The 23692-nt window shown below is 60.1% G+C and overlaps 1 long non-coding RNA gene across 1 annotated transcript; it reads right to left on the reverse strand.

Annotated features, from left to right (window-relative positions):
• Positions 1-769: 769 nt before the first annotated feature.
• On the reverse strand, positions 770-12382 carry LOC114674362 (uncharacterized). The gene is made up of 2 exons (XR_003725404.2): positions 5920-12382; positions 770-5406 (listed from the first exon to the last, which is right to left on the reverse strand). It is a non-coding gene; the product is annotated as an uncharacterized LOC114674362 (long non-coding RNA).
• Positions 12383-23692: the final 11310 nt, after the last annotated feature.

Consider the following 23692-nt stretch of genomic DNA (forward strand, 5'->3'; position numbering starts at 1 on the left):
ACCCTGTGCGTCCCGTGGGTGTGGACAGGCGTGTGATGGCGTGGATCCACCACTGTGGGGTACTGCAGAGGGGCCCACGCCCTGGAGACCTCCCGTGCTCCACCTGTGCCTCCCTCCCTCCCTCCCCTGAGTCCCTGGCACCCTCTCATCTTTCGGCTGCCTCCGTAGTTCCGCCTTCTCCAGAATGCCCTTGAGCTGGAATCTCACGGCGTGCGGCGTTTTCAGACTGGCTCCTTTCACTGAGGAATATGCATTTTAGTTTTGAGGTAGGTCTTTTTACTGTGCCCATTTTACAGACTGAGGCAGGAAAAGCAGCTCAGCGGAGGTCACACACCAGGGCCCTGGTGGGACAGGAATGGAAACCCGGCCCCTGATGCCCCTGCTGTCCAGAGGCCCCTGAGAGACGCTGGCGGGAACTGCACACAGGCGGCCCTGGGGACTGGGGACAAGGCCTGGCTGGACGCAGCTCCGTCCCCGGGCAGCTGGGACTGGAGGCTGCAGCTCTCAGAGCTGAGGTCTGACCCCTGATTCCATCTTGGCCGCACATCAAAGCACAAGCAGTAGTTAGCAAAGCTGCCGCGAAGAGGCCGCCTGAGCGCCGAGAGCCCCACCCTCGCTCCCGGAAGCAGCGGAACGCGGTCGGGATTGCTCTGAGCTGAAGGCACGCACGATAAATAATCACTGTTTTAAGACTCCCATGTCGAGTCCCTAATGGCATTATGAGGGCACGGGGATTAAGCCCAGGAAGATAATTACCAGAATATCAGACTCCAAACCATAATCACATCTATTAAAAATGACACGCGAGGAAAATCTCCAGAATTACAGTGCGAGGGGGCTGTCGCCCAGGAGAGCCCGTCTGCAGAGATAAACGTACACACACAGCTGGGCCCCTCCCTCCCCACAGCCAGGTAAGCCTCTCAGGGAGGGGGAGTTTGCCCCAGGAGCAGACGGCAGACAGCATCTGAGTCAGGCGCTCCCATCCCTGCTGTGGGTTCAGGGCCACGGGTTTTCAGAGGCAGGAGTGTCCTCATTCTCCAGCACCACGGCTCCCAGGAAGGTGGGGGTGCCCAGCGCCAGGCAGGTGGCACTGCCCTGCCCTGCCCTGTTGAAAGTCCTCTGTGGGCACTGGGGGCAGCCTCCTCCACACCTTGTCAGGGAGCTGCCATCAGGAGGAAAGAGCACTGGCCCTGGCAGGTCAGCTGGGCCCTGGATACATCCGCAAACCCCCCGTGAGGGGCCACAGCCCTGGAGGGGAAGCAGCACCTTGTGCAGAGGTGCAGGAGGGGCAGAGGAGCTGGTGGGGGACAGGGTTCTCGAAGCCCCAGCCACAGCATTCCTTACGATGTCCTGACCACTGGGCCTGGAGGGCTGGAGCACAGAGGGTCCCCAGTGGCCACAGAGGAGGGCCACCCTCCGTGGGGAGCTGGGCCTTCCTGGGAGGCGTCAGCCCAGCCCTCCTGCATCTGAGTGGGAAAGGAGGTGAGGGGTAAACCCAACCCTCCAACACTGCTGATCTGTGAGGGCGAAACTGCAGAGAGAAGCCCCGAGGTCAGCGTCCCAGGGACGCGGGGCCAGGTGCAGCTGGAGGCCCGCGGGTCTGAGGCACCGAGGAGCAGGCCTGGCACTCACTAGCCTCCACAGCCCTGCACCCACCTGCCCGCCCACCTGCCCTTGGTGTGGAGCTTACGGGTGCCTGGCCAGTGGGTGAGGAGCAGGGTGGGCTGCAGCCCTGGCTTGCATCAAATCCCAAGTGGACACTCCCGGCTGGCCAGGCGGGGCTGCCCTGTTTCCCACCGTCGTGGGCTGAATATTCCTGCCCAGGCAGGGCCGTGGCTGACTTGTCAGAAAACCAGACCCTCCCGGGAGCACTCAGGGCCTGTCAAGGGGTCCTCGACATCGGCCACCAGAGGGGAAGATGGGCATTGCCCGGCGCCACCCACCTCCCATTGTACAGGTGAGAAAGCCAGGCCCCGGGCCACCTCCTGACCTGACAAAGGGAGAAAGGAAGGAGCAAGGAAGGAAGGATGGGAGGGAGGGAAGGAGGACGGGAGGGGTGGAGGATGCTGGGAGTTCTGTTAACAGAGCCCCGACATGGATGCCCCTTCTTGGTCCCCAAGGCTCTGATCAGGGATAACGGCTTGGAAACGAGCTGGTCCAGCATGGAGACTCCTGCCCCTATGTGTCCCCAGCCAGCCACAGGGAGATGCCGAGTCCTTTTAGGGCCAAAGCACAGCTCACTGCCGGGAAGTCAGAGGCGGCCGAGGCGTCTCTTGCTTGTCGCAGGCACCGCCGTCCTGGGGAAAGAAACACCACCAGCCTGACTTCCCAACGAGGGATCTGTGGCGTTTCCACCTGTGAACAAACAGAAGAGCTTCCCCCATGCACGTGCGGGTGTAACTGACCTCATCCTCACAGCACCTGGAAGTCCCGAGTGTGCCCTGGGAGCTCAGCCCTCCCTCCCCAGGGCATCCCCTTCACTGCTTATCAGGAGCATGAGGCACTGCAGGCACCAAGGCCAGCTGGCCAGGGTGTGGGGTGGGCAGGGCCTCGGCATCTGTGCCCACCCCTCTCTCTCTGGACAGTGTGGACAGGAGGCGGGGGCGAGGCCATCTCCTCTGCCTCCCTGGGTGTCCGCACTATCCTCACGATGCCCCCCCCTCTGTCTGCATCTCCACCCTGCAGCCCCTCCCTGAGCCTCTGGACCTGGGCAACCTCACCTCCACCACCCTCCCAGCCCTGAGTGGAGGCTGCTTCCTGCCTTCGCCCTCCAAGGCCCAGGCAGCCGTTCTGGGGTTGGACTCCCTCTGTGGAAGCACCCAGGGGGGTTCCAGTCCCTGGCTGGACGTTGGCTGATACTCATCCTGGGAACAGTCCCCAGAACCAGCCATCGCAGCGGGAATTCCGGGACGGTGGAGGCTGCTGTTACCCTGGAAACAGCGCTGCGCTTTCTACCAAGGAAAACCGGACACTGGCTGTCGGAGCCATGCAGGGACATCACAGTCAACAGGACTGTCACTGTGTGGATCGTGATTGAGTTTCCTTCGAAGTAAGTTCCTTGGGGACCCCGTGGGGGCTGCACTTGACCAGGACTGTGTTTTGCAATGGCAGCTGCAGAGAACAGGGCCGGCCGACTACCACTGCCCCGAGAACTCGCAGGGAGGCGTGACTCGCTCCAGCTACAGTCAAAGCAGAGACCTACGGTGGTGGCCCTGAAATAATCTCATTTCTTTTAGCCTCGGGGATGACTTCACCGAAAACGAACCTGCATGTAATTGAGCCGACGACGAAGCGCAAAGCGGAGGTCCCTCACGTGTCAAGGCTCTTCGGGGGACGTCGGGCGTCCTTCCGGAAGGGCCAGGGCCTTGGACCTTGGGGCGGGGACACAGGAATGAAAGTCTGCACCTCCTGCGCCTCTCCGCGGCTCGCTTGCCAGGGGAGAGTCCACTGCCCGGGTCCCTTTCGATCCCTTCGAAAGCACGAAGTCCAAAGTTAGCCTCACTGGGCAGAAATGAGGGCGCTTCCTCTGGAGGCTCCAGTACGGAATCCTTCCCAGCCTCTCCCGGCTTCCGGGGTCCACCGACGTTCCTGGGTTTGTGGCTGCCTCGCTCCGGTCTCCAAGACCAGCATCTTCCAATCCCCACCCTGTCCCACATGGCCGTCTCCACAGGGTGTGGTCACGTCTCCTCTGCAACTCTCTGATGAGGACACTTGTGATGGAATTTAGGGCCTCCAGGGTTGTCCGGATATTCCCGCGTCTCGGGATCCTGCACCTTATATCACCCCTGCATGGACCTCGCAGTATCTGGCAACTCCCAGGGCTCCAGGGCTCAGGAGGGGAATCTCGGCGAGGGGCGAGGTGGAGGCATTTGCAGCTGACCACACTCCCTGGGGTGGGCCCCTGGGTCTAGTGAGAACGACAGGTTGGGGAGTGGCAGTGGCCGGGCGGGGTTTCACTGCTGCTGGCCAGTCGAGGACAAGAGCTGTCAGCTGTCGTGGGCAGTGGGGACAGAATGATCATTGGGAGGTTTAGCTCGGCATGTGCTTTCATCATGGCTGATTGATCAGGATCTCTGGGATCAATCAGATGGAAGGCCTAGTGAAGTGGAGCTCGACCTACAGGGCAGGTGTCCTCGGTGTCTACCCACCAGAAGCTTCACTTGTGGCGTCCCCATGAGGAGTCCCAGCCACTTACTCAGCTTCAGCACCAGCCAGGCTGCTCTCCCCAGGGTCCTGGAGCCTTCAGGAAGGTCCCCTACACACTCACAAGGAGGAACTTGGACACTTCCCCTGCACCGGCCCCAAGCGGGTCTGCAGCAGGCTGTGCTCGACAGCAGGGATCCAGCTGGGCCGTGTGGGAGCAGGCTCTGTGCCGATCTGCTTCCTGGAGACCCTGAGCCCCATGCAGCCTGAGCCCCATGCAGTCCAGAGGAAAGCAACACCTGTGGTCACGTCCACTTCCACGTGAGCTCCATGGCCTGAGTCACGTCCACAGTCCCGGAATGCATGATTGGACTGGACACAGTTGGCCACTGGGAGAATCCCCACGTTGGCCCCAAACCCACGGAATGACGCCTGTTGGGGTGGGGAGAGGCAGCAGACACCCCTGGAGCTGCTCTCTACCCAGGAGAGGAAAGCCAGGGAGGCACAGCACCCTGTGGTGAGGCTGAGGCTGGGCCTGGAGCGGCAGGTGCCGGGATTCCTGGCATCGTGGCCTGTGCGGGAGGCAGATGGATCTCAGAAAGTGACCCTGGATAAGGGTTGCACAATCTCAACACTTAGGACTTTGGGGACAGATGACCCTTTGTGGTGGGGCCGACCTGGTCTTCACAAGGTGTTGGCAGCTTCCCTGGCCCTCCCCTACTGGAAGCCTGTGACATCCCCCGAATGTAACAATTATAAATGTCTCTGGGCACTGCCCAATGTCCACCCACCCCCCACCCCAACTGAGAACCACTGCTGGGGATTAGTCTTGACTTCACCCAGGGGACCCAGCTGCTGACACTTTTCCAACCATGGAATCTCCACTGAGGGAGTGGGTCCTCTGGGAGAAGGCACAGGACAGGCCACTGGGAACGTGGTTTCCTGCGATCCCGGAGCATGAGCTTCCACCTGGCACAGGTGAGGGTTCATCTTCACAGCCCTGCCCGGGGCCCGCTTCACCCTCCTGATCACCCCTCTACAGGGATCTTGCTCACCGGGAGGTCCTGGGGCCACCGCTCTGGTCTCCCTGCTGATGACATCACATCAGTTGTTCCTGATGGTCAGAGAGCAGCAAGCATCTTGCTTGACTTCGTAGAACACACACGCGTCGGAGACCAGCCAATATGTCCTTGAAATGTAGGGCCCCAGCGTGTGGCTGAGGGTCCTGCCGCCCTGGCCTGACGTTGCCATGCCATCTGCTGCCTGAGCCCGGACAGAGAAACAGCATCTGGGGGCCTCCTTGGATCTCAGACCCTGAGATGCTTCGCTGGCCTCTGCAATGTCAGAGGTCTTCATGGCAGATAGGGCTACTGTGTGGAACCTCAGAAAAGCTACAGGGCGGAGAACGCGGTATAGACGCCCAGGGCCAAGAGCAGTGCTCTCCCCCGAGGCCCCGTGCTGTCTTTCTGAGAAAAGCCCAGACCCAACGGCTGACCACAAGACATCCAACCTGAGGGCTCCTCGTCGGCCAGGCACTGTCTGAGCCAGGAGGCCGCAAGGATGAGCCTAGTGCCAGCAACCCATGGTCCCGAGGGACGGCCCGTGAGGGCTGAGGGAGGCAGAAGCAAGAGGAGTGGCGAGGCGGCTGGCACTGCCCCACACCCCCCTTCATGCACACCTCCTCGTCATCCCACACAGTGGCGAGGCGGCTGGCACTGCCCCACACCCCCTTCACGTACGCCCCCTCCTCATCCCACGCAATACAGCTTCGCCCACCTTGGACCGAAGACAAAAACTCGGGCTTGGTTCACAGCTGGTCCTGACTGTTTTCTGTTGACGGAAGTCAGCTGTGGCAGAATTACGGCTCTAACCCAGAGTCCTGAGAAGGCAGCGGGAGGGAAGCGATGGAGGAGGCGAAGCTCCCAGCCACGGTCTGTTGTCCACGTTGTCCCGATGGAGAAACAGGCAGAGGTGGAGATATACATCTCCCAGCTCAGGAGACCTGCTGATGGCCCCGGCACGAGTGGGGCCTGGAAAGAGGGGGACTGGAGGATGGTAGACAGGGAGGCTGAGGGCAGGGTGTGCGGATGGCCCTTTGGGGGGGCACGGGGATGGCAGACATGAGGGCACCGAGGCCATCCGCTGCAGGGGATGCTGTCGGAATCCAGGCAGAGCCACACTCTGGGGAGGTCCCTTGTCCTCTCTCTGGGGCCTGCTACCCCATGCTTGCTCAGAGGTCCCACCCAAAGTGGCCAGGATGGCAGGGATGGAGTTTGTCATGGGTTGAGTTGTGACCCCAGAAAGATATGTTCATGCCCCAACTCCCAGTACCTGTGAACGGGACCTTATTTGGAAATAGGGTCTTTTTTTTTTTTTTTTTTGCAGTGGGGAATGGACTCTTGCTCTGTTGGCCAGGCTGGCGTGCAATGATGCAATCTCAGCTCACTGCAATCTCTGCCTCCTGGGTTCAAGGGATTCTCCTGCCTCAGCCTCCTGAGTAGCTGGGATTACAGGCACCCACCACCACACCCCATTAATTTTTGTATTTTTAGTAGAGATGCGGTTTCACGTTGTTGGTCAGGCTGGTCTCAAACTCTTGACCTCCAATGATCCACACGCTTCAGCCTCCCACAATGTTGGGATTACAGGTGTGAGCCATGGCACCAGCCTGGAAATACAGTCTTTGCAGATCTAATCAAGTTAAGCTGAGGCCCTCGGGGTGGTTTCTAAGCCAGTGTGACTGGGAAAATGCTGCGTGGAGACAGACACGTGGGCACAGTGTCCTGTGATGACAGAGGCTGAGGTCGGGTGAGGCAGCCACAGGCCAAGGAAGCCGACGAGGAGCCACCGGGGACAGGGAGGGTCTTTGGAGGGAGACGGCCCTGCCCATACCTTGATTTTGCACTTCTGGCTTCCAGACCAGAGACATTCCTGCAGTCAGTTCTAAGCCACCTGGTTTGTGGTGCTTTGTGGTGGCAGCCCATACTCTAGAAACCGCGCACAGCTCAGCGACACGGTCTCTCCTGGACAAGGTGAGCCGGGCGACCAGCACAGTCGTGGGACCCGCATACCGCACGTGCCCAAGCAGAAACCACCACTGGGGCCCCTGGCGGCAGCTTTTCCTGGACTTTGTGCCACTCACTCACGGGTGCCTGGTGGATGACCTTGGGCCCCTGAAGTCATGGGGGCACCGTGGAGGGGGCTTCGGGGAGTCCTCTCTGGGCTAGACTTGCCTCCCTGCTCCAATGGCTCCACCCCGCGCACCTGCCTCTTGCCTCTCTTGCCATCGAGGCACTCAGCTCTGTACTGTTTCCGGCCATGGAAGTCAACTCACAGAGCCTCTCGGCAATGGCTGGCAGGCGCCCTTGCAAATCTTTGGTCCACGGCATTCCCCACCCCTCTGCTGGCCTAGTGAAGACCTAGTTATGATGCCCATTGGACAAGCACTCCCTGAAAGGCTGGGCTTCTATCTTCAGGTGCAATTTATGTTTTAAACAAGCCATGGTGCCATTCTGCAGCCAACATACCCAGGTCCCAACATACCCAGGTCCCAACATACCCAGGTCCCAACATACCCAGGTTCCAACATTGGTTGGATGCAGAGGGAGCTCCTTTCACTCACACCTGCAGACTCACTCCTGGAACACTGATTTCCTGTCCCTAGGACGTTGGACTCTGCTGGTTTAGATGCCTTGGTCCTCAGCAGAACGCTTCCTCTGGTGACACAACAGCAGGTCCGCAGAGCTGGAAGTCAGTGTGGGCACTGAGCTGCTGGACTCTGTGTGCTCCAAATCCACAGGTAAGCCACAAGCTCCTGTGCCAGCCAAGGTGACAAAGCCCCTGCTGAGGGGACCCTGGGATGCTGCTGTAGAGGAGAACAAGCAGCAGCCCAGGGCATCTCCAGGCGCCTCTGGGTACTGCCATGTGGAATTGTGAGAATTAATAGGCTGCAGCCACCAAAACACAGAAGTAAAGGAATGAGCAGGGCCACTGAGGACTCAGCCCCTTTGGTGACAGTAACTCAGTTTCCCCCAACAGGGAGCAAACCTTGACCAGATGAGAGGCTGAGAGAGGGCAAATGAAACAGAGAATGTGGGTAAAAGAAATATGTTCCCATAAATATGCACTGCAGCACATGACCAGCTGCAGAAACCGAGACCACATAGAAACATGCACATGCGTACATACACAGGTGTGTGCGTGTACGTGTGTGCACACATGTGTAATGTGTGTAGATGTGTGCATGAGTGCATGTGTTTGCATGTGTGTGCATGTGTGTATGTGTGCATGTGTGTGCATGTGTAATGTGTATGTGTGTGCATGCATGTATGTGTGTGCATGTGTAATGTGTGCATATGTGTGCATGTGTAATGTGAGTGCATGTGTGCATGTGTGTGCATGTGTAATGTGTGTAGGTGTGTGCATGTTTGTACGTCTGTGTGCATGTGTATTGTGTACATGTGTGTTCGTGTAGCATGTGTGCATATGTGTGTACATGTGCACATGAGTGCATGTGTGTTTGCATGTGGTGTGTACATGTGTGTGCATGTGTAATGTGTGTATGTGCATGCATGTACGTGTGTGCATGTGTGTGCGTGTGTAATGTGTGTGTGAGTGCATGTGTGCATGTGTGTGCATGTGTGCATGTGCAATGTGTGTAGGTGTGTGCATGTTTGTACGTCTGTGTGCATGTGTATTGTGTACATGTGTGTTCATGTAGGTGCATGTGTGCATATGTGTGTACATGTGCACATGAGTGCATGTGTGTTTGCATGTTGTGTGTGTGTAATGTGTGTGCATGTGTAATTGTGTGTGCATGCATGTACGTGTGTGCATGTGTGCATGTGTAATGTGTGTAGGTGTGTGCATGTGTGTGTGCATGTGTGTGCATGTGTGCATGTGTAATGTGTGTACATGTGTGCATGTATGTGTGCATGTGTGTGTGCCAATTCCCTTCTTCCTCCCCTTCTCTCTCCCATTATTGTTTCATAAATGGACGGTTAGCAGTGGTCAGCTTGACAATGTATTGTATGTGCTACAGAACAGCCAGATGATCTCACACTGACCTGGAAGAGCAGCTCACCCTACCCGAGACACATTCCACACCTGTGACCAGGCAGTGGCTCTCATGGCTGTGGGGCTTCTCCTCCTTTTACCGGAGGGTGGCGTGTGTTTCTTTTCACAACAGGCCAACCTTGTCCAGCAGCAGCATCCCCAGGCCACCGCTGTCACTGTCTGGAAACTGCCATGCATGTAACGGGCGTGCACTGATGCAGGCTCCCTGAAGGGTGACTGTGCCCAGCATTTTGCTGGGGCCCCTCATCTCCCAGCCTGCCCTGCCGCACTTTGAGATGTGGGCAAGGACCCAACAGACTCTTTCTCCCTTGCCCGCTGGCTTCCTGTCGGGTTCTGCCCATGGGCCCTGGGCCAGCTGGGAAGCAAGTGCTGAGGAGGACTTGGCCTGGCCGCCCCTGCCAGCTCTTCACCAAGCGGTGGCACTCAGTCCTGGCGGCTGCAGCTGGTTCTGGCCTCCAGCCTCTCTGGGGACCCCATTGAGCTGGTCCCACTGTGCCCTCCCTAGCAGCACCCCAGCTCTGAAGGGGGACCCCTGTGCTGTGGGGCTCTCCTCTGAGTGTCTGGAACCTATGGCCCCAGACTGCTCCCAGCTTCCCTCACTCACCAGCCCTGGGCTACCCTCAGGTGCTCTTGTGCCCTGCAGACAGCCGCGGCTCCTGAACCCGACGCCTTCATCAAGTCCCTCTGTGGAAACAGTCAGTGTGACCAGTGCTCCTGCTGGACCCTGGCCAGGTCAGAGTTCTGGGGACTCGAGAGGCCACACACAGCAGCTCTGTGGGGCACCGACCGGCCATGGCAAGTGCCTGCCAGAAGCAGGCAGACTTCCCCAGACATTGCAGTCGGGAGCCAAAATGATGCCTGCCGAGGCAGAACCGTCCATCACTAAGCAGGATGCAGCGGTGACCCCATGCCAGCCACAGCCCCAGCCCCTCGCCCCCAACACGTCAGCTCCCTCAGCCTACGGAGGACTCATGTGGGCTGAACTGTGTCCCACAAAATTCATAAGTTGCAGATCTCAGCCCAGGACCTCGGAGGGTGACCTGACTTGGGAATAAACGTTCCTTTGACAGAACAATGGAGGTGAGGGGCCCACTGGAGTGAGGGGACCCTCGTCCACCATGAGGGGTGTTGTCACACAAAGGGAGGGTGTGGACACAGACACACAGGCAGAGAGATGCCCCATGAAGCTGCAGCCAGAGCCTGGGCAGCGCTCCCGGGAGCGGAGGAGCAGCGAGGAGTGTGCCACACAGCCACGGGTGGCAGAGGCCTGGGTGGATTTGCCCTCTGAGCCTCTGGAAGGAACTAGCCCTGCTCTTGCCTTGGTCTCAGACCTCCAGCCTCCAGAGCTGTGAGGGAATAAACGTCTGCGGTTCAAACCCCCACACCCGTGGTACTCGGTGGCGGCGGCCCCAGGACATCCTCACTGCAGCCATGCCAGGCTGAGCGCAGCCCAGGAAGGCCAGCGGCGCCGCCACACTCTGCAGTTTTCAGTCTGTCTGCAAGTCACCAGGTGTGGCTCCAACATTCTTCGCCATGTGTACCCTCACAGCTGGTGCACAGGCGCCTCAGGAAGGAAGTCAGGGTGCGGAGGCAGCTGCAGCAGCACAGAGAAGGAACATTCGCCACCCCGGCTGGCCAAGATTAGGTCTTGGGAGCCAGCATCTCAAGGCAGCCGGCACACGTGTAAAGGAAGCAGCCCTGGGAGGACAGCACCCACGTCACTCACCCAGCACTCACTCGGACGAGATGCCCTCCGGAGGGTGGCACACTCAAGCTGGGGCCCTCCCCACCAGGTAAAGCAGCAGAGACACCTCCCGCCAAGCCAGGACCTTTGAGCTGGGGAGGCCTGGACCCCCTCTAGAAAGAAGGTCCCTTCCACAGAGGCCGCATCTCCTGAAAACAACCCTGGCTGGGGCCCCGGGGTCCTGAGATGTAGCGATCTGTCCTGTTGCTACCTGGGTCCCCTGAGCAAGTTTTGAACCTCCTGACACCTGAAAGGGGCAGATATTGGCAAACCCACGGGTTGTACTCCTCATAAGGGTGTCTTTGAGAAAAGAGAAGTTGGCCCTGTGTGGCACCGGGTATGAGCCAAGGCCCAGGCAAGCTCAGGGTGGAGCAGCCGCTGGGGCTGGATTCACAGGCCCTGCCAGGGCCAGGCTAGCCTGGGACCGAGGGGCCACCACTCCATGGCTGGGAACTGTGCCTTCCCATGCCCAGCACAGGGCCGAGACCCAGGGCATGGCGGGGCTGGAGTCTCCTGCTGGGCCGCAGACCACCGAGAGCCGGGGGGGGTAGCACGAAGGGGTCCTTGCTGCCCAGGGTGGGAAAGTCAGAGTTGGGCAGGTCCCGGCCACCCAGCCCAGGCCTTGCCACAGTGACTTTATCATGGAGACTCCCACTGCAGCAAGCCTCCTTGCAACAGGGCCGGCCTGGGTCACAGGAGGGGTCTCTGGGTGGTGGACAGTGTGGAGAGAGAGCCATCAAGGTCAGGCTGGCACCCAGGCCACGCCAGACCAGAAGAGTGAACGACCGCTGGGCCCATGAGGTCCTCAGGCGCATGGAGGTGCACATGCGTACATGCAGGTACATCATGTGCAAACATGTGCACATGTGCATGCAGGTGTGTGCATGTGTGTGCACATGTGTGTCATGTATATTGTGTGGGCATGCATGTGTGGGTTTGTGCTTGTGTGTCCATGGGTCATGTCAGTGCATCTGTGTGTGGGTGTACCTGTGCACATGTGTGGATGTGGCATGTGTATGTATGTGTGCATGTCTGCTGGGTTGTGTGGTATGTATGTTTTGTATGCATCTGTGCATGTGTGTATATCTGCATGTGTACACATGTCATGTGTGTCACATGTCACATGCATGCATATGTAGGTACTTGTCTGTGTGTCTGTGAGCTGTAACTCTCAGATGAGAAAGGAGAGGTTCTCCTGCTGTCTCCTGCATGAAACTGGCCCCTCAACCACTGCCCCACAGAAGATTGCTCTCCCAAGGACAGGCCTGGGGTTCCCTGACAGGGTGGGGACCCTTACCCTCCAGGTCCTGAGGCAAACCACACTGTCTCCAGGAGTCCAGGCCCTGGAGCAGGGTGGAGTGGAGTGGAGTGGGCGGGGCGGGGTGGAGTGGGCGGGGCGGGGTGGAGTGCGCGGGGCGGGGTGGGATGGGGTTGGCTGCGTCCTCTCCCCTCTCCTCTGCCCCTCGGCCCGGGGAGATGTTCAAGATCGAGCCCCCTGTGCCCCCAACACTCCCCCAGGGACCTGCTGATGGCCGGGGCCTACACACCCAGGCGGAGCAGATGACATCCCACAGATGAGAACTGATAAGGGCCAGGCAGCGAAGCTGCTGGACAGGGAGGCCATCGCTCTGCACAGGCACTTCCTGAGTGACCAGGGGCAAGGCCAGCCCCTCCCTCTGTGCCTCAGTTTCCCCTCTTTAACAGAATCATGGGCTGGACTGTTCCCGCCCTTCCAGAGTGAAGATCTGTGTCTCATGTGTGTCCCTGTGGCCAAAATTCATCAGAGACCATTAGGGCAGAGGAGCAGCTCCCCAGCGAGGGGACTCTGCGGGCGGGACCCCTGCAGCCCTTGTGTGGGCAGATGCGGATGTGGACATGTCCACCTCCGGCCAAGCCCCCATTCCTTGAGCCTGGGGTCTGCATGGGACAGGGCCCTGCTGCCTGCCTGCCCCGAGGGGTCCCCTCCCCACCCGCTCCTGGAGCGGTGCCGTCTCTCCACTTTCTTGGGCTGCAGCTCTCGGCCTAATTATCCATAACCTTCTGTTCGAAGACCGCTGTCCTTGCCTGATAAAAACCAGTAACTTTGAAAGCAAACTGGGTCTTAATTTTCCTTGACAGCCCTGCTTGAAGCATGCGGGCCGAGCTGGGGTTTAATTAAATGCACATTCGTATTCCAAACAAATTAAGTACAATTAAGGACTCTGAGTTATGGGTATCTATCACTCCGTGATGTTTTTGTAAAAATTACCCCATCAAGATCAAAGTCGGAGGATCCCTGCCTTAATTGCTTCATTAGGGCGCCGTGCACCAGGCTTCGCGAGCGCCGGCCCTGGTGTCTCTCTGGGAATTACTCAAACGACGGCCCTCACAATAATTGCTTCCATATTTCTCTCCCGGAGACGTTCTGGGCTCATGGATCAAATGCAATGGCTTCAGGAACACACCTCGGCTCAGGTCCCCTCGGCAACGGCCGAGGCGTTTTTATGGCGCCTGCTCTGAGGCCCCACTGGGCTGGCTGGTGGGTGGGCTGCGCCCCGCCCCACCCAGGCTTGGCCTCTGAGCCAGGGCAGCTGGTGGCCCAGGGAGGGGGGCCCGGGCCAGCTCACAGGTCCACCAGACAAGTGACCCCCGCCAGGCCTGCCCTCTGCTGGCTTGACAGCCATCCCGGGGCCCTCTGCACTGCCCAGCCTTTCCCTCCTCACTTCTTGCTTTAAGCCGTGTGGTGGGGAGAGGCATTCCCCACCCAAAGTCCTAGGTCTATAGGAAAAGCCACTTGCAAACGGCTGCCAGGGCTGAGACCATGCAGGGGCGGGGACCCTGGCTGGCTTTGGTTCTGAGCCCCTGAGGCCACTGGGCCAGGTGCAGAACCTCCCAGCCCCCAGGGCCTGGCCTGACACCACCAGACCCTTCTCTGGAACCCACTTCCCAGCTCTGGAGCAGAAAGGAAACGCAGCTGCTGCCCCCTGACCCTCCCTGACCCTCCCGGGAAGGGGTTCAGAGCCGTAGCCACCAGGGGCCCTCATCCTGGGCCCCAGCTTCTCTCACCCCTGAGTGGACGCACAGTGGCCAGAACGGAGTCACCGGGGATCCAAGCAGCATTGCCGATGAAACAGAGGGTGCAGGCACCAGAGAACCTGGAGCCACAGGAACCACTTCCTCGGGCTGAGTACCGTGCAGGATCTAGAACATCCTTACCCCGAATAGGAGTCCTTGTTGATCTGAAGCTCACGTTTAACTGGGTGCCTGCACTTTCCTTGGCTTAATCTGGTCACTCCAGTGGGAGAAGAGGGAGAACTCGCTCTCACGGAGGCTCATCCTCTCCACAGATGCCCCGGGGCGTGAGGGCACCGGCACCCAGCCCTGGGGACCCTGCCTCCTGTCTGGCCCCAGAGCGGGGCCCGTGAGCCTCCTCAGGCACTCTCTGCCTCCACAGCCCTGCCTCCTGCGGCTTCCCCTTTGTGGAGGGGGTTGGGGGATACCTTGGCACCCACGTGGAGGCCGCCTAGGCCAGGGGTGTGCCCCATGGGGGTTTGGGGGTTGAATAATGTCCCCAAAAGATGTGTTGGAGTCCTAACCCTCAGGACCTGGGGATGCGGCCTTACCTGGAAGCTGGGTCATTGCAGACATCATTGGTTCAGATGAGGTTGTGTCTGAGTAGGGTGGGCCCTACTAGTGTGACTGGTGTCCTTATAAGAAGAAAACAGGCACAGAGACCCCCACAGAGGGAAGACAGCCCAGTGATGGTGGAGGAAGAGGTGGGAGAGAGGCGGCCACAGCCAAGAGCTGCCTAAAGCTCCCAGGGCCTGGAAAAGGCGGGAGTATCCTCTCCCAGAGCCTTCCCAGGGAGCCTGGCCCTGAACACCTGGATTTTAGGCTTCCAGCCCCCAGACCATGAGAGAATCAATGTGTATTGTTTTAAGCCGCAACAACTCAATGTGTGTTATTTTAAGCCACAATAACTCAATGTGTGTTATTTTAAGCCACGATAAATCAGTATGTGTTATTTTAAGCCACAATGCTTGTCTTTGTTGCAGCATCAACAGGAAACTCATCCACACCCCTGGGAGGATGAGGCTCGGGGGGGTGACAGGCACGCCCCTCAGCCTCAAGGCTCCAGAAGGGAGACAGGGGAGTGAGGGTGGGTGGGGCCACCTGCTCAGTCTGCGTCCTCCAGGGTGGGCCATCCATCTGGTCTTTGCTGGTGACAACACATTTCAGATGCCAGGCAGCAACCTCACCATAGCCATCCTCTGCCCCAGCCCCCCGTGGGTTCAGCCTGCCCTTCCCGTGGGACCCACAGGCAGGAAGCCAGGACCCCAGCCCCGGGCCCTGACCCATCTTGTGTCAGACAGCTCCCTTCCAGGGCAGCAGGTGCGCTGGGGTCCTGACTTCCATCACAGGCACCCTCTGGCTCGTACAGTGTGGGAAGCACTCCCCAGTGTGAGGGGTCACTGTGCCCAGAGCCACATGTGCTGGCCAGAGGGTGGAGGCAGAGAGAAGAGACTGGGGCTTAGGGACCCTCTGGAGTGGAGCGGGTCTGCAGAACGGGGGCCGGTGCCCCTCCAGCCCCTGCCATGGGCTCCTCATCCCCCAGGCCCAGGTGCCTCCCATCCCCTCACACACAGGGTCTCCCTACCCTCCTCTACCCCCCTCCACCCGACTCCACTTCCCCCCACCTCCCCCCACATCCCTCCACCTCCCTCCGCCACCCTCCACCTCCCTCCACCACCCTCCACCTCCCTCCACCTCCCTCCACCTCCCTCCACCCCAGAACTGCCCTGCCCAGAAATGCCCCACCAGGAAATGCTCCTGCCTGGAACTTCGATGCAGGGCCAGGGGCCTCCCTCCAAAATCTCCAGGCCATTCTCTGTCTGCTGCTTGGTCACCCTCACCAAGCATGGGACACAGGCCCCAGGTCCCCAAAGCTCAGCCCCCACCCTTGGCTTTGGGGCTCCCACTTCCTCACCTTCCTCAGCCCCCGGCCACCCCTTCCTGGTCCTCCCATCACCTGTTCCCCTGAGCCCCAACGGCCTACCTGGCCTCAGCCCTCAGGGTGTCTGCTGAACTAGCAATGTCCACACTCAGCCAGGATTGACCCCGACAGTCCTCAGGGCAGGGACAGGGACAGGGACAGTGACAGGGACAGAAGGGGCCCCAGTACCTGAATCAAGGCCCCAAGTCACCGTCCCCCACCCATAAAGATGAAGTTCCTGCTATGTCCTCGGGGCCCTGGGAGCCAGGGCGGCCTTCTGTGTCCATCCCATGGCCACTTCCAGTCCTGCCCCCACCCTGTAACCACGCTCCCCACTAACACAGCGCTGGCGGCTGCCTCCCAGATCCTAGCATCATTTCCCAAAGCTTGATGTCTGGGGGTGCTCCTGGGAGTGGCAGGCACATCCCAAGGTGACCCCAAGTCACCCCCTGTGTGACCACTGCTCTGCCCTCAGCACTGTCCTCTCCAAGCTGGGGCTGGAGTGGCAGGTTAGGGGAGGTGCTGCCCACACGCTTCCTCTGGCCCAGAGCTGCACCCACCACAGGGGTGCACATTTGACGGGCCACCTAGTGTGGCCCCAAGCATGGCGTGGGCATTTGTGGGAGTGTGAGATCGTGGGGTGACAGGCTCCTGAGGGGGATGCACTGGCCGGGTGTGAGGGTGGACAATGGGTCTCATCTGGGAAACAGCCTAAAGGGGGATGAGTTGGAACCGGAAATTCTATACCCAGAGCCCTCTCCTTCCCCCTCCCCACCCCTCCTCACCCTCTCCTTCCCCCACCCCCATCCTCAGCCCACAGCACAGAAGGTCCCACACCAGCATCACCTGAGCCAGGAAAGTCGTGTCTGACCGCAGAGGTGCTGGGTGGGGTCCGCAGGCCGGCCACAGGGGAATGGAGCACAGGGTGGTTCCGGGGCAGATCTTCAGGAAGATGCTGGGCAGGGCCTGGTAGTGTCCAGTGCGGCCACAGATCCTGGGCCTGGGGGTGGAGCCGTCCTTGTAGTTGTGGACACAGACGATGGGGAGTAGACTGGCTGGGTCAGTGTTGGTCACTCGGAAAATGAGTCCCTGTGGCAGTAATAAATGTGTCAGGAAAACCGAGGTCTCAGGAAGCCCTGGTTGGAGGCACGTCCTGCCCACAAACAATGATGTACATTGAAACAGTGGCTCTGCTGGGGCGCTGGGAGGCTGGGAGCCTGGGAGGCTGGGAGGCCGGGACACTGGGAGACTGGGAGGCTGGGAGGCTGAGAGGCTAGGAGGTTGGGAGGCTAGGAAGCTGGGAAGCTGGGAGGTTGGGAGGCTGGGGCCCTGGAAGGCTGGGAGGCTGGGAGGCTGGTGTGCTGGGGTGCTGGGAGGCTGGGAGCAGGGGAGCCTAACCCCAGGAGTCCAGGCAGCCAGGCCCAGCCCACCCCTGAGATGGCCACAGAGGTTATCTCTACCCAGATGTACAAATGCCTCTACCCAGGCAGCTCCCTCCCACCCCCGGCTCACAGACACAGCAGCCCCAGCCTCAGCTCCCCGGAAGGGTGGGGGCTGTGGGTGATGCTCCGGCGGGAGGCAGACTCCTGCGTATTGAGATGCACATCCCTCCCCATGCCCACAAAGACGCCCCAGCACGGCCAGCAGAAGCCATAAAAATGCAAAAACCTCGGTGAGTGTTTGCAAAGTTCACCTGCCCACCGTCTCCAAGCGGGCGTCTGGAATAATGAGATCAAAGGCCACTGGGGCAGGGGTGGGGGAGGCAGGTCGTTACCATGGTTATTTATTAGTTTGTTCGTTCACCCCCTGCTTGGTTCAGCCAAGATTTAAAAGAGCGGTTACTGTTCGTGCGTGTGTATCAATAATGGATTCATAGGGCACTCTGCCAGCAGCCGCCGCTGCTGCACTTGACCCCACAGCCTCCATCCAGGCCAGATGCATGGCTCTTGTCCCTGGAGCCCTGTCCCCAGCCTGGTACTGCAGTGCTCAGCTCAGAAAGGGGTGGGGGGAGAAGCCTGCCAGGCCTCCTATGCCCTGCTGGCGTCCTCCCAGCGTTCGCACGCTGTCCTCGGCATCCTGGTGTAAACACAGAAGAGGCCACTGCTCCACCCGACCATCAGACGGATTCCCATTCCTCACACACTTTCTATTACAAACCAGGAGGCCGCCTCCCACAGTGTCGTGCATTGCATACAGTCCCCCAAATTCAGGCCCAAACAACCCTCAGAATGTGGCCATGTTGGGGAATGTAATTAGTTAAGGAAGTTGAGATGAAATCGGCCTGGATTTGGGGTGGGCTCTAATCCAACAACTGGCATCCCTGTAAGAGAGAGGAGGACGCATACACACACACACACACACACACACACACACACACGAGGACAGAGACACACAGGGAGAAGACCGCATGAAGGAGGCAGGGCTGGGAGCAATTCAGCCACAAGCCAAAGACCGCCTGGGACCACCAGGCGCTGGAAGGGGCCAGGAGGATCCTCTCCTGGAGATGTCGTGGGGAACGTGGTCCTGCCGACACCTCGATTTCCAAATCCCGCCCTCCGGAACAGGGAGAGGATGGATATTTGTTGTCCTGAGTCACCAAGTTTGTGGTCCTTTGTCCCTGTGTGGGCAGAAAGCTGGCCAACAGGTTGGTCAGGACGCAGCTCCAGGTCCCCTGTGCAGCCACCCGGCAGACTTGGCTCTGCCTCTCCTCTGGGAGTTCCCTCCAGCATCAGCAGCCTCTCCAAACCCCTTCCCACCGCGGACCTCGTGGCAAACCCTGCCTGCAGCTACAGAGAAGTCAGCAGGACCCACAGAAACATGTTCACCGAAGTCATCTGCCCGGGGGAGAAAAGCGCGGCTCCACCCCCTCCTGTTTCTTGGGCCCAGGGCTTGCTCCCCAGAAAACAGGGGCGCCCCCTCACTAAACACCAGCTTGCTGCTGTGCCTCCCAGGAGGTTCCCATGTGAAAGTGGCCCAGCCCGAATGGGGGTGTCAGGGCTCCAGTGACCACTGCGGGCATGTGTGTTGATTCTGTCCTGGAGATACAAGAGGAGACGGATGGGGAAAGGGGGCGGTCAGCGTCCGAGACAGGGAAATACACGGAGCCATCCCTTTCCAACCCGGGCAGAGAGCATTCGGTGGGGAGGAGGACATTGTCCTTTCGAGAACTCACGTCCCATCTGCCAGCTGAACTCACAGCAGACAGGCGTGGTGGGATTTCGCTGGACAGGCCAGGTAGGTGGCGAGAAAGGGGCCCGAACGTCAGCTTCCACAGCAACCCTGCTTCCTGGGAGCCCGGCCCAGGGCTCAGGGAGTCAGGCTACCATCCGTGAAGGCCAAGGGGCCTGACGGTTGTTCTTTTTCCTGCAGGTGAACACGAAGCCGTGAGGGCGGGCGCCCTCCCTGAGCCTGTGACACCTTCCCTTTGTCCTTTCCCTCCACCGGGGACATTGATTGCAAGTGAAAAGCCACGAATCTAAGCTTGACCGCTATTTGTTTTCCATAATGGTATCTTCTCAACCTTGAAACTACTTTCTGTTTCGAAAATTATCCGGCATCTGTAAAAAGCCGCATTTGAGGACGTGTACTGGCCAGGGTCCCTGAGACTGGGAGCCAGGAGCAAATAAATGAGTTCTGGGTCTGCCGGTGCAGCCAGCGGGGAAGCGGACAGGGGTTCCTCCCGGGCACTCACGCACTGGCCTCCTCTCAAAAGCCCACAGCTCCGGCTGCCCCCACACCGAGGGCTGGGTCCCAAGCTTTGCTGCTCCATCAGAAAACCAAATCCAGCAGGCGCTGACCTCTGGGCTCAGAGACGGACTCACACCCACCAACAGACACAGACCTGGAACCATGTGGGACGGATGGGGCTGGGGAGAGATTAAGAGGAGCTTGAGGTCAACATGAATTACCCAGGACGGGTGTCCACAGTGGGTACCCGAAGGCCAACACGTGCACGTGTGGGACACACAGGCACGCCCACAGGCAATCATGTATGAAGGTCACACACACACACAGGCACACGCACATGCACGTGTGTACAGGGCTCCCAGGGCACACACACTCAGGGACACATGTGTGCCCACACACACACACACACACACGCACACAGTCCCAGCACTGAGGTCTGGACAGGGCCTAGCAAGCGCCGCCCCCACTATGGGCTGGAAAGTGGATGAAAATGCTCGCAGAGGGGCCAGCATCGGCCGAGCCCAGCCCAGCCCTGCGGCTGAGGCTGAAAGGGGCTACAGAGATTCACCTGGGCACAAGCTGGGCCCTGCAGGTCAGCAGCCCCCTCTGTACCATGAGCCTGCTGTTCCCAGGATCGGTCCTCCCCCCGCCACAGGCCCTGCTCACAAGGTTAGCTGTGAGGACCTCCACCCTGCCCCTCAAGCAGGGGGCTCTACCATCTGGGCAGGCCTGGCCCCTGCCCAAGAGGGCCCCTCAGAGGCTCTGCAGATGGGTGAGACCCTGACAACAGCCCAGGGGGCAGGACACGCTGGCCGCACCCAGCCCCGACCCCCAGCCCGAAAGCTCGGGGCTCTGTGCTGTGCCCCCAGCCCGGGTGTTGGGAGACAGGCCCCAGCCAAGTGCATCATGCATGGAAACCCACAGAGGGCTCCACGATGGCCCAGAACGGCCGCTCCCCGAAGAGCCAGGGACACTGGAAAAGGGGGACAGGCCTGGGGTGCAGCTGTGTGCCTCCCAAACGGCCAGGGCAGGGTCCCAGCAGGGCCAGGCAGCCTCAGCCCCAGGGGCGGCTCGCCATGTCCGCCTGGCCGAGCACAGGCTGGCGGCCCATTTGCTATTTTGAGGCGATGGGCGCAGCGGCTGAACCACTCAATGCCACCAGGAGCCGGGTGGGGGGAGGAGGGCAGAACCTTCAGAACTAATGTCAATTTTCTGCATCAAATATTTTGATAATTAAACAAAGCTGATCAAGAGAGGCAAGCAGCACGGCTCCGGAGCTCAGGAAGCAGAGCCCATTAAATAGAGGGGCCAGAAAGTGCCCGAGGCGGCAGCCTCAGATTAATGACTTGGCGGTAATAGATTTTCCCAAGCTCAGTCGCACGGGGCAGTGGGGGCAGGGCGCGATCAGAGCCGGCGCCCAGAGACGCCGTTAAAGGAGCAGGGATGGTAAATCAAGGTGCCCACGCGGACAGTGGGGCCGGCCTCAGGCTGAGACCCACCCACCCGTGTCTGACCCTAGGTGACTGCTCCTGCGGTGATGAGGAGCTAAGGTCCAGGTTCCCCGGACGCCCCCGGACCAGCGGGAAGTGTGCTTCCGGCACAAGGGGCGACGCAGAGAGGCGGAGGGGACAATCCTGCCCTCTGACCTCTGTCCTTTGGCTGCACCGATGCACGTCTGGGTCCTGGGGCAAGGACCCGTGCCCCTGAGGGTGCCCTCTGTGCTGCCCACAGAAGGAAGGTCAGGCTGATGGGGCTGGCTGAATTCATGCCCCAGACCTCGCCCACCTGATGCCCGCTCACATCCCCACGGCTGTGAAGTGTGGAAACCAGATGAAAGAAGCACGTTCGGGCCCGGCAGAGGCCTGACGGGCTCACACTGCAGGGATGGGTTAGATGTGGGATGTTTTCCAGGACTGGGGGCATCGTGGGGTAATAAAACCCAGGGCTCCTGCTGGCCCAGTCCTACGCCCGTGCCTGCAGCTGACCTGGGGAGGGCGGGGCTGCATGTTTGGGGAATGTGCCCCCGGGACTCTGGTACTATGGGGAAGCTGGACTATGCAGGAGGAGGCCCTGCGGGCGGAGGCGGCCAGTGGGCTCCACCAAGCCCCTCACAGATTCTTGGGGCCTCTCTGTGAGATGCGAGTGTGGGAACTACCTGTCATGTGGTCCTCCGAGAAGCAGCACGGCCATCCCTCGAGAGAGCCGGCCTGGGTCCAGAACCTCCTGTGTGCGGATTCCCTGGGCTCCATCGGCCTTCGAGGTCTAGGGCACGCAAGGAGTGAGGGTGCAGGCACCATTCTTTCCGGCTTTCAACAGATGCATACTGGGGGCTGTGGTGGGCCAGGCTCAGGAAGACAGCTGTGGCCTAGTTGGGTGAAGCTCCCAGAGGGGCCAAGGGGTCATCCCTGTCTACACAGCAATAGTTGTGCAGCCAGCAGTCCCCCAAGAGGGGCTAGCCCGTCCCCAGGTGCGGGATCATGGCCTGTGTGCTACCTGCTCGTCTACACCACCCTGACAGCAAAAAAGCATGGGGAGTGCTCTCCAAGCTGTGTTGACTGAGGCCTCCCAGGACCAGCAGCGATGCAGTTGCCTCCCGATGCCTCCTCCCTGCGGGGCCTGCGCGCAGCTCTCGGGTAGAGAGGCCTCCTGGAGCTCACAGCAGGGAGTGAGCTGCGAGTCCTTCACTCACGCCCAGTCGTGGGGTCTGGGAGCTCCACACCAGGGAGGACTCCGTGCTCTCTCGGCCACCCTCCCTTCTCATGGCCAGAGGGCCCCCAGCAGTGGGACTGGCCAGAGGGCGCCTGGGACACCTGGAGCTCTCGGCTACCCTATTGGTCCTTTCCCACCTCATGCCCCAGTGTGGAAGGGGAGGCACCTGTGTGTCCTTCCAAGGCCACGAAGGGTAACACAGGGCTTAGTCCTGGGTCAACTTGGCCCCGATCACCACTCCCTGCCCTGGCCCCAGAGCCCATGGAGGCAGGCTGGGCCCAGGGTCCTCCAGTCCCAGCAGCCCTGCTGGCTGCGGCCCCCAAACCCTGTGCCCGCCCCCACCCCTCCAGACAGGCGTACAGGCGCCACCACCCCACCCAGGTTCTTACAACTGAAATCACCCCATCTCTTCTGTTTTACATCATTAGGAAGCGGAACCTTCCCATAACTGCCTGGTCGCCCTCTGGATACAATTTTTTCTCCGTATGGACATAGGTTGTTCTAATTAGAATCATGTATCCTGAGAATGCCCCAGTTTTTAACTCGCACACACCGGCCGGAGCCTGGACAGGCAGGAGTGTGGGTTCAGGGCCAGGTATGCCAGCAGGGAGGGCTGGGCGGTGCTGGCCACATGTGCCAGGGTCTCCCTGTGCTTGTAGAGTGTGTGGGCATGAGTGTGTGCTCACGTGAGTGTGTGCTTGCGGTGTGCATGTGTGCACACCTGTTTGCTTGCCAAGTGTGTGTCCATGCACGAGTGTGTGTGTGTATGCTCACACGCGTGTGCACCCTGCCCAGCGCCACACACTCAGGAGACTGTGTTTCAGGAGCCCAAGTGGGATAGAGAGCAGGTGGCACGGCCCCAGGCAGCGGCCTCCCCCATAGTCATCTGTGCACTCAGCAAACACTTGTCTGGCACCTGCCATGTCCCGGGTCCCCATCCCGGCCCCCACTGGGTTCCCACTCTAGTGTCTCGTCAGCAGGGCGGGGGCGTGGTCACTAACAGGTGCCCGGGGCTGACCGTCCAGCTCGAGGGGCAGGATCCAAGCTCGTGGACCAGCGCCCCCACCCACCACGAGCCCCACTCTCCAGCACTCCCTGCCTTCGCCTCAGAGCCACAGTGAGGTGCAAGGCCGCTCTCACCCCCACGCCTTTGCAGAGGATGTTCCCTCTGCAATGTTGCCCTTCCCTGCCTCACCCACCAGCAACAACCACCCTGTTCTCACAGGACCTGTGGAGGCCACGCTCCAGGTGGAGCCCCCGCCCCAGACACCCAGCCCTCTGTTCCTGCTGCCCTGGGGGCTTCACTGTAGCCCCCACCCGGTGGGTGCTGCCACCCCTCACCCACCCAGCAGGTATCCAGG

Source organism: Macaca mulatta, chromosome 1, assembly GCF_049350105.2.
Source record: "Macaca mulatta isolate MMU2019108-1 chromosome 1, T2T-MMU8v2.0, whole genome shotgun sequence".
NCBI lineage: Eukaryota > Metazoa > Chordata > Mammalia > Primates > Cercopithecidae > Macaca > Macaca mulatta.